The sequence below is a fragment of the Neophocaena asiaeorientalis genome, unplaced genomic scaffold, assembly GCF_003031525.2.
Source record: "Neophocaena asiaeorientalis asiaeorientalis breed wild unplaced genomic scaffold, Neophocaena_asiaeorientalis_V1.1 scaffold242, whole genome shotgun sequence".
NCBI classification, from domain to species: Eukaryota; Metazoa; Chordata; class Mammalia; order Artiodactyla; family Phocoenidae; genus Neophocaena; species Neophocaena asiaeorientalis.
In genome coordinates this window covers 3,126,653-3,137,090 of record NW_020172451.1, presented here as the reverse complement: position 1 = coordinate 3,137,090, position 10,438 = coordinate 3,126,653, and positions in this window count along the sequence as shown.

Genomic DNA, 10,438 nt, shown 5'->3' with positions numbered 1-10,438 from the left:
TAGCTCTCCCCACCTTCCGCTACATTCAGCTCACCCAAAGCTTTATCTGCTGCTCGGGTGAGAAGAAAAACAAAAACAGGTAAGGAGGATATGCTATTTTATACAGGTAAGGAGGATATGCTATTTTATACAGGTAAGGACGATATGCTATTTTATACAGGTAAGGACGATATGCTATTTTATACAGGTAAGGACGATATGCTATTTTATACAGGTAAGGACGATATGCTATTTTATACAGGTAAGGACGATATGCTATTTTATACAGGTAAGGACGATATGCTATTTTATACAGGTAAGGACGATATGCTATTTTATACAGGTAAGGACGATATGCTATTTTATACAGGTAAGGACGATATGCTATTTTATACAGGTAAGGACGATATGCTATTTTATACAGGTAAGGACGATATGCTATTTTATACAGGTAAGGACGATATGCTATTTTATACAGGTAAGGACGATATGCTATTTTATACAGGTAAGGACGATATGCTATTTTATACAGGTAAGGACGATATGCTATTTTATACAGGTAAGGACGATATGCTATTTTATACAGGTAAGGACGATATGCTATTTTATACAGGTAAGGACGATATGCTATTTTATACAGGTAAGGACGATATGCTATTTTATACAGGTAAGGACGATATGCTATTTTATACAGGTAAGGACGATATGCTATTTTATACAGGTAAGGACGATATGCTATTTTATACAGGTAAGGACGATATGCTATTTTATACAGGTAAGGACGATATGCTATTTTATACAGGTAAGGACGATATGCTATTTTATACAGGTAAGGACGATATGCTATTTTATACAGGTAAGGACGATATGCTATTTTATACAGGTAAGGAGGATATGCTATTTTATACATGCACTGCTGTTACACGTAACAGATGTGGTGATACACAATTACTTTCTCGAAAAAGGCACAGGGATCCACGGGGACGTGAAAACGTCAACGCTATCTGCATCCCTAGTCGATTGAGGAATGACACCAACAGAAGCCTGGGGTCTGGCTGGAGGCCGTCCTGGGAGAGTCTGTGCCTAGGGCGGGGACCTCCAAAGCAGGACTCAGCGAGTGACCGCCTCCATCGGCCCCTCCGTCTGCTGGGCCAGGAGCTCAGCCTGAACTTCCCGACAACACACAGGGCTCGTCGTGTCAAACTGGGAGGGGTTTTGGAAGCTACCCGATCAGGGTGAGAGGGGTCCAGCACGAGACAGGTTCCTTTCGGCCTCCCTCGCCCGCTGACCCCGAGGCCACGTTCCTTTGCACCCTGCTGTGTGTCCCTTAACGTTTGCAGGTCAGTGTCACACCCTGTTCTGCAAAACCCTTATGTCTAGCTAGGAGGCATCGAGAATCAGAGAGTTCCTGAAAAGTTATGGATGACTCACAGGGTAACCCGCAGAAAGGGTCTATGAATCAGCAATCTCTAGTCTTGTGGATTTAGTTTGACTGGAAGAATCAATCACAGGCCACAGTGGAGGCCACCGGCTGTCCCCTAAGGCGAGAGTGACGCTGTAGTCCCCTGGTCAACCTACCCATGCTGGCACGGAGAGGCTTCCCAGCACGGCAGTGCACGTGGTGTGAGCACACCAGGTATAAATTATAAATTCATGGGTGTATAAACAGCTATTCTTAGAGGAGTTGATGGTGAGAACTTGGGGGTCACTTTCGTTTTCTGTGTAATATTAGCATTTCTCTCCCTTTGCTTGCATTCTGCATAATCCCGCACTGCATATGGGATGAGATAAAAAGTCAAAGTCTCCTGTAAAAGATCATGTGATGAGAGGAGACGCGGTAGAGTTACTTCCAGACCAAACTGAACCTGGCCGGTGGCCAGATCGATCCCGGCAACGCATATGGACAGAACTCACTGGCAGAAGAAGGGGCCCAGAGCACGGCTGGCCGCCTCGCCCCACAGCCTGGCCGCCCCACCTGATTCGGGCCAGTCTCTGTACACAGAAGGCACGTCCCTTGCTGACTCCCCGCTGCCCAAGCTGCTCCGGCCGCCCTCTGGAGTCGCCCTCGTAACATGCACCCTCCTCGGGGCCACTGGGCCGGCTGTGGGTGGCCCTGTCGGAGGGTCAGTGCCCAAGGCTCACGGGCGTCCCCTCTCTCTTTGTAAAGTAACAACCCAACAACCCCTTTGAAGCAAACGTCCGAGCAAAATGTTCTGGGGTAGGTGGGGACCTCTGAAGCAGAGGAGGGCTCGAAAGCTGCTCGAGCCCCTGGGAGCCTCCCTGGCCCAGGCCCCCCAGTCCACACCTCTCTGCGGTGGGCCGGCCCGTCACGTAGGGTTTGAGCAGCACGCCCGGGCTCCAGCCACTTATGCCGGCGCCTCCCCTCCCAACATGCTAGATGTTGGCCAACGTCTCCCGAAGGCAGGGGCGCCGACTGAGAGCCACCAGCTCGCACCCACAGGGTTCGCGCGAACCCTTAGCAACGCTTCTCTACACAGAGAGCGGAGGGCAAACTGAGCCCAGGCCTGGGGCCACAGGCGGACACCTGTCCTGTTGACCCTGACCACGCCCACGTCACAGAGCCCCAGGAGTGCACCTGGCCAGTCACGTCCACGTCCCACAGGTGCCTCACACCCAAGCGTCTACATCTAAACCCATCTCTTCTACTCCCCCACCCCGCTCCTGCATCCCCCAGCCCAGTGAAGGGTGCTCTGTCCACAGGCTCGCGTGCCCAGCAAGCCAGGCTCCTCTCTAACTCGGGCGGCTGCCAGCCGTCCTGCTGGGGCTCGTTCCCCTAACTGAGCCACAGACAAGTGTGAATGTGGCTCTGCTCTGCCTGGACCTTTCAGTGTCCACCCGCTGCCACTCAGCACGCGGGTTAGTTCAACACCCCAGGCTGGGAACGCGGTTACCCGTGCCCTTCCGCCCCCACCCCCCTTCCACCCCTGCCCACCTTCCTGGCAAAGCCGGCGGGGAAGGGGGTGGCTACCTCCTTGCAGGGGCCGCTGCCCCCCACTTGATCTCATTCTAACTCCCACACCTACACCTGCCCTGATCAAACAAGTGTTTGTTTTATCTTCTGGATAATAAACCCCACATACATATGCATGCCGACAACAGAACTTAAAGATGTTCAACCAAAGTCCAGCCAAATTATAAACCGCCTTGCAGGAACATCACAGGCAGCGTTTATAAAATCCTCTCTGCTATACTAAATTACTAAACCAAAGTGCCTTTTTCTGGGTGATTTTTTTTAACATTCCTGAGATGAAAAAGGGAGTCCACCTGGGACAGTGGCCACCCTGGGGACAAACGGAGCACTGGGCACCCCCACAGCAGATCGGGCCGATGGTGGCCGTCCCCGACCAGGAGCCAGCCCTCCATCCTCTCCGGGGGAACAGGACTGGGGCTCCCTCCACCTCCCTTCACACTGGGGTAAGATCACACGAGAGGCAGAAGACTCCCGAGGCCCCCCAAGCCAGGCAGAAGCCCCCGGCCCAAGCTCCAGGTTTCAGGCGCCGCTCGGATTCAGTGACCCTCCCAGGCTGGCAGTGCCCACTCTGCGTCACAGAGGGTCTCGGGCTTACAAGCCCTGCCACTGTGGGATACCCAAGGTTCGAGAGAACAATGGAACACACCAAGCGTCCTAAGTGCCACCGTTACCGAACCAGGCTCGTCCTGCCAGACACGCAGCAAGCCAAACGCGGACGCGCCGAGGTCAGCGGCAGACAAAGGTTTACTTCCAAGGCAGCCACGCGAGGAGGCAGGAGAACAAGCTTCGGGTGCGCCTCCCCAAAGGCCAGGGGCTGGGGTATCTTTGGGACAAAGCAGCAGGGCACCCGGGGCGGGGGGAGCGTGGGGGACGGTGATGGGGTCAAGGCGTGTCATCGCGTGCAGGCGTTAACGAGGCCACCGGCCTCTGCACAGTCAGAAACGGGGCGCTGAGCACCACCTGACCGTGCAGTTCACGGCCCCGTGATGTTAAAAGGTCAGCAAGCAGACACAGACGCGGCCCAGCTGGAGGGTCGGTGGGCCCGTCTAGTCTCAACCAGCTCAGCTGGAGCCAGACAGAGCTGATTCCAAGTTTCAGAAAACAAGTCGGGCAAACCTCTTAGTATTTACGCTCTGCACTGCTTGGAGGACGTGCAAGTCTGAAAACGACCTTTATCAGTGGAGGCAGGTGCAACGGATCTGACGCAGAACCCACGGCTTCAGCAGCTGACATCCCCACTGCCTGCCTGCCTGCCAACACAGACTCCCTCCCTCTCTGACTGCACGCCCCGTGGGGCTTCTCTCCTGGCTCTGCGTGTGTGTATCCGTGTGTATCTGTGTGTGCGTATCTGTGTGCGTGTGTATCTGTGTGCATGTATCTGTATGTGTATCCATGTGCGTATCTGTGTGCATGTATCTGTGTGTATCTGTGTGTATCCAGGCGTGTGTAGCTGTGTGCGTATCTGTGTGCATACCTGTGTGTGTATCTGTGTGCGTATCTGTGTGCATGTATGTGTGTATATCTGTGCGCATGTGTGTATCCGTGTGTGTATCCAGGCGTGTGTAGCTGTGTGTGTATCTGTGTGCATGTATGTGTGTGTATCTGTGTGCATGTGTGTGTCCGTGTGTGTATCCAGGCGTGTGTAGCTGTGTACATGTGTGTATCCATGCGTGTGTGTATCCACGTGCATGTGTGTATGTGTGTATCTATGTGTATCTGTGTGTGTGTATCCGTGTGTGTGCGTATCCGTGTGTGTGTGTAGCTGGGGAAGGCCGGGGCCGAGCACACCCTGTGCCACAGCTTGATCCTGGCAGAGCAGGCCCTCTGGGTTCTACAGGACACACTGTGGCTTCAGCTGGTCCCACCCATCCTGACCGGCATCTCCTAACTCTTCCCCAGGCCCCCTCACCTGGACTCACTGCACACCCTTGTGTGCCAGCTGTGATGGAGGGCTCCACAGAACCACCAAGAAAACCAACCCACCGCAAGATGGCTTGCATGTAACTTCCACAAAAATATTCTCCGGTCTTCTCAAACTGGTTACTCCCCAAGAATTTGTTGCCACACCTCTGAGCACATAAGTCACCAAAGAGTTTTAATAACAGGCAGCACGGTCCCCACAGGGCATGTAGTTTACAAGCACATCCCGGGGACACATTGACCCAGTGCCACGAGGCGGCAACTCATGCTGGTACTTGGAAAGGATGCTTACGATGTGAGGGGCAAGCTGACGAGGCTCTGAGAACTCGTGTCCCGTCACAGTCTGAAGGGTCTTGAACATTTAAAAGAGAAAATCTCATCATGCGAGCAAACAAAACGTGCTCTGTGCCGCCTTCCAGGTGCCCAGCAGGCAGCGCCAGGCATGCTCCCCACACACCTTCCCCAGGTCCTCTCGAGTGGGCAGCAGGCTCTGTGCTGGGTGCACACCACAGGGACGCTGAAAACATCCATCCCGGGTGTGCTCTGTCCGCGTTCTAATGTGGTTTCAGTTACTACTGGTCTTGAAGACTCAATTTGGAATCCAACAGAAACAAACTGTTTTATTACCCTCTACAGACATTACACATTTTGAGAAACAAAAGGCAATGTTGGTCATAAAACAAAGAACTAAAGAGATACTATGTATTAATGACAAGACTACCCTTCCATGGAGCACCATGTATTACCGCCATGATAAAAGTATTAAAAAGAAAAGGAAGTACGGAAAAAGAACCATTTGTGTCCAAAGAGTTAAAATGCAGTAATGTGGTCTTCCGGGAGACGGAAGACGGTGAGTGTGTTTGTAGTGAAGAGGACGCAGGGAAAACACAGCCGCAGGACAAAAACACACATTGTTCACTAGAAGTGCTTTCTTCCTTCTCTCCTTCCCTAATTGGGATATTAAATTGCATTTGGTACAATATTAAAGTTTAGGATATGTGTGATTAAAGTATAATTTAGGAGAGTTTTTTAAGTTTAAAATTGAAATTTTAAGTAGCACCAACTTTTGCAATGTTATAAAAACTGAGCAGATTCGAAATAAAGACAAATATAGAAGAGGCAAACTTTTGATAAAATTAGGAAAAAAACATAAAATTTGAATGCTTATTTGCTATTTTTATTTTATACTATTAAACATCTTATAAACCCGATCTCCAGCTATGATGCTCATTTTGGTCATTTTATTCACTGATAACAATAAATTCTACAACTTACCTGACACATTCCAAAGAAGTAAAGCATTTATAAGGCTTTACTGGAATGTATGGTCACAAATAACTTGCTTGGGATGTAAAGTAAGCATGTTGTAACCACACGTTCACTCGGGGACCCCCTCTGTCCCTCAGCCAAGCCGCCAGCTCCCAGCCTTGCTCCCTTTTCTGGGAACGGTCTGTCTATACACCAGGTACCCCGTGCCCACACACACGCCAGACACACACACACACCCAGATGCACACACGCCAGACACACACACACCCAGATGCACACACGCCAGATACACACACACACCACAACCACGCCAGAGATACACACACACACACAGATACACACGCACACCCAGATGCACACACACACCCAGATGCACACACACACCCAGATGCACACACACGCCAGATACACACACACACCCAGATGCACATACGCCAGATACACACACCCAGATGCACATACGCCAGATACACACACCCAGATGCACACACACACCACATACACACACACCAGAGATACATACACACAGATACACACACACACGCCAGATACACACACGGCCAGATACACACGCACATCCAGATGCACACACACACCACAACCACGCCAGAGATACACACACACACAGAGATACACACAGATATACACACGCCACACACACACCCAGATGCACACACGCCAGATACACACACACCCAGATGCACACACACACCACATACACACATGCCAGAGATACACACACACACCCAGATACATACACACACACCCAGGTACACCCCCCCCAGATACACACACACACCCAGATACACACACGCCAGATACACACACACACACACACACACACACGGCCACCTGACTGGCCCGGGACTTTCTGTTTCCCAGCCGAAACCCCATCTCCTCAGGGAGGCCTCCAGGTCCCCCCTCACCAGTGTGTCAGCCTGGCCTGCAGTCACTTTCCTGCCCCCTACTAGGTGGCATCTCCCTGAGGGTGGTCTTACTTGTTCCATTCAGGGCTGTGTGTGTCCCCACCGGTCACCTCCCACAGGGCCTGGCCAACCCGAGTCCAGCTCTGGTCTCCACGTGTCACGCTTTGTCACATGAGTACGCCGGCTTTACGGTGGGCGTAATAATAGTGATAGTAATAATAATAATTGCCACTTGTGAGGCCCGCTTTGTGCTCAATGTAGAAGCTCGTGTAATCCTCACAAACCCAGAAGGTAAATATGATGACCCTCGCTGGACAGACGGACTCACAGAAGATGTTCCAGATCCTCATTCTACTGAAGCCTGGAGGTCAAAGAACTCGTCCAAGCCACCGGCAGGGCCAGGACTCGCTTCTGGCAAATCTGTCAAAAAACGTTTCCTGTCAGGCCGAGGTTAAAGAGAGCCTGCCAAACCCGAACACCAAGGCGGGACCGAGGCAGGGGCGCGTCCTCTGCACCCACAACCAAGGGCCCCCCTCAACTCCAGTGTGCACGACAGGCAACCAAGTGTGGACGCTGACAGCCACAGACCCACTCAGAAATTGGCGAAGAAAAAGACCCTTCTTTCCAAAAAACAAACAATAACCAAGCAGCCATGTAGGGCAAACGGTTGGAATATCTTTAATTTTGAAGGACTTAAGCTTTCACTTACAAGAATATCCTTATCAATAATATATCAGGATAGGTCATTTATTAGGTTTTGCGCATTTTATAAAACCATACTCTAAATAATTTTGATTTCTTCTTAGAATGCGGCTCAAGTGAGTTAGAACTGCCGACTGAATGACTAAGACCAACCCCCTCTTCTTTCACTTTCAGATCCTTTGGCCAGACTTGAATGTGCCTCTCTGTGTGTTTCAGTTCAGTTTCAGCATTAATTTTTCTAATAATAAAGCAATCTATTTTAAGGACCATTACCACCGGTTCAAATATAATTGTCACAAACTCAAAAAAAAAAAAAAGTTCTCATGCAGTAGAATCCTTTCCAAAAATGGACTGAAATTTGGTAACCAAACCTGGGCTGGAAGTTTCGAGGCTTTTCTTCTGTGCTCCCCTCCCCAAGGAGTGCGACCGTGCCTCGTGTGACAGGCAGTTACCCTCCCACAAGGGTGGTGACCGAAGGGCCACCGTGTTCCAGAGAAACCACGGGCAATGCCCGCGGGACAGGGCGCCCACGCTGCAGGCCCGCAGCTCTTCCGGGACAGCTAAGGACTCCGGCCGCTGTCACCACCGTTCTCGGTTCTGTTCTAGCCTTTTCAGTGCTCGCTGTGACCCACGAACGCTGAGTGTGCTTCACGGCTGTGACTCGGGGGGAGAAAAGTCCCTGCTGTCTGTCAATCTGCTTATCTTACAAGTTCCTGGACAGCCGAGCGCACAGTGGCCTCTGTTCCCCCAGGAGACCGACCGCCCGTGTGTCAGTGCACACGTACCCCGGGCTGGTGGTGAGGTGGCCAGGGTCCCACAGACATCGAGGTGGCCAAGGGCGACCAGAGCAAAGACAAGTCCACAGTCAAGGGCACTACTCCGCTCCCAGGACACGTCATCCGCGTGAGAGGGATCACACGGGACAGGACAGGGCAGGTCCCCACGGAGCACCTGATGCATCGTGTCACAGCCTGAGACGCACATCCACGGGAACTAGACGGCGATGAGGCCAGAGAGAAAAGCCGGGGTGCTGGCAGCCACGCAGCCCCACCCCGGGGCACCAGCCCCGGGGCCCGTTCCCCGAGGAAGAGCCCGAGGGTCTGAGGTCACACCGCCCGACCCCGAGTCGTTACGCAGGTGAAACGCGCCTCCCAGCGGCTCAGCCACCCGAACACGTGGGGCAGGAGCAGAGCGCTCCCGGGTGAGAGCTCGCTGTGGAAAGGAAGACCAGGGAGCCCCGCTGCCCTCAGCTCACCACCTCGCAGAGTCCAGAAACACCGCGCAGAAAACAAATTCACTGCCCCGCCATCCCCGCCTGCCCCATCCACGCCAGCGTGCGCTCTCATCTGCTACACGACACCGTCACGGCCGGTGGGCAAAGCTGGGCTGCAACCTTCCAGACCCGACCCACAGATCCACGTCAGGGCTCAAGGCAGACGCTGCCCTTTCCCGAGGCGCCCTCGGCGGCGAGCGCGGCACACCTTCTCCAAGGCCCTGCGGGGCGGGGGCCCTCCCTCCACTCATCAATACCTGCTCCGGTTTAACAGTGAGAGTCCGGAGAGCAGGCCGGCGCCACGGGAGACCCCACACGCCCGAGTCACATCACGATCACTTAGTGACCACAGGGCCACACTGTCCCGGCACTTGGGGGAGCGGCGTCCCAGGCCCAGCAGACGACAGGTTTTGGATGTGATCGGTGAGGAGGGGAGGGGTCACGGGTGGAGGTCCCCTTGGGAGGCAGCAGGGGGCCCACAGGCCCGGCTGGTTTCAGAGGCACCCGCGCACCAGCTACCGCTCCCCACGGACAGAACCCCACGGCCCGCTGGGGCAGGTCGCGGACGCCCCTGCTGGACAGATGAGCGAGCAAAGGCACCGGGCGGGGGCGGGGGGGGGGCCCTGCTGGTCGCCGACAAGCCAGGACAGATGCCAGCGGGCAGGGCTTGTGCCTGGCTGGGTGAGCCGCCCCTGCGCCCGCTGCCTCCCCACTCAGCGGCCTCCCCTGGGCGCCTCCACGTGAGGCCTTAGGTGAAAGGATCTTCGGGGCTGGATTACGTGACATCACCGCCACCCGCGATACCAATTCAGAAAAGGAAAAGGCCACGAGGAGAGGGACAGACTTAAGTGGCTTCACAAGAAGGGAAGAATTTGGATTTCCAACGAGAGAGAGGCATTTTGAGGACTAAACCTATAGACGGGTTTTCGATCTCTCTTCAAGCATTACACATTTTCTCCTACAGCATAAATGACACAAAGTACTTCTCCACTCCGAGACGTGTGCCCGAGACCTTGCCACCAAGACAACAAACCACGGTCTCGAGCACCTGCCACCTGCCATGGCCCGTGATGGCAGGTCCACACCTGCCCCAAATCCCGCGGGGGCGACGGAGGGGAGCACGGGGACTGACAGGTGGACGCTGGGTAAGCACCCTCCCCCTCTGCATGTCCACACACCCCACTAGACATTTCTAGAACAGTTTTCCAATTTCAGTCAAAACAGGCAAATCTTGAAGAGGTAGCTACTTCTCAGGTACCCTACCCAACCCAGGCAACCCTCAGTGGCTTTGCTCATATAGAAAAAAATCTGTCTTCTAACCCCACAGAAATGGGAAATTCGTCCGGCAGCTTGACATTTCAAGATCGTGTCCCTGAA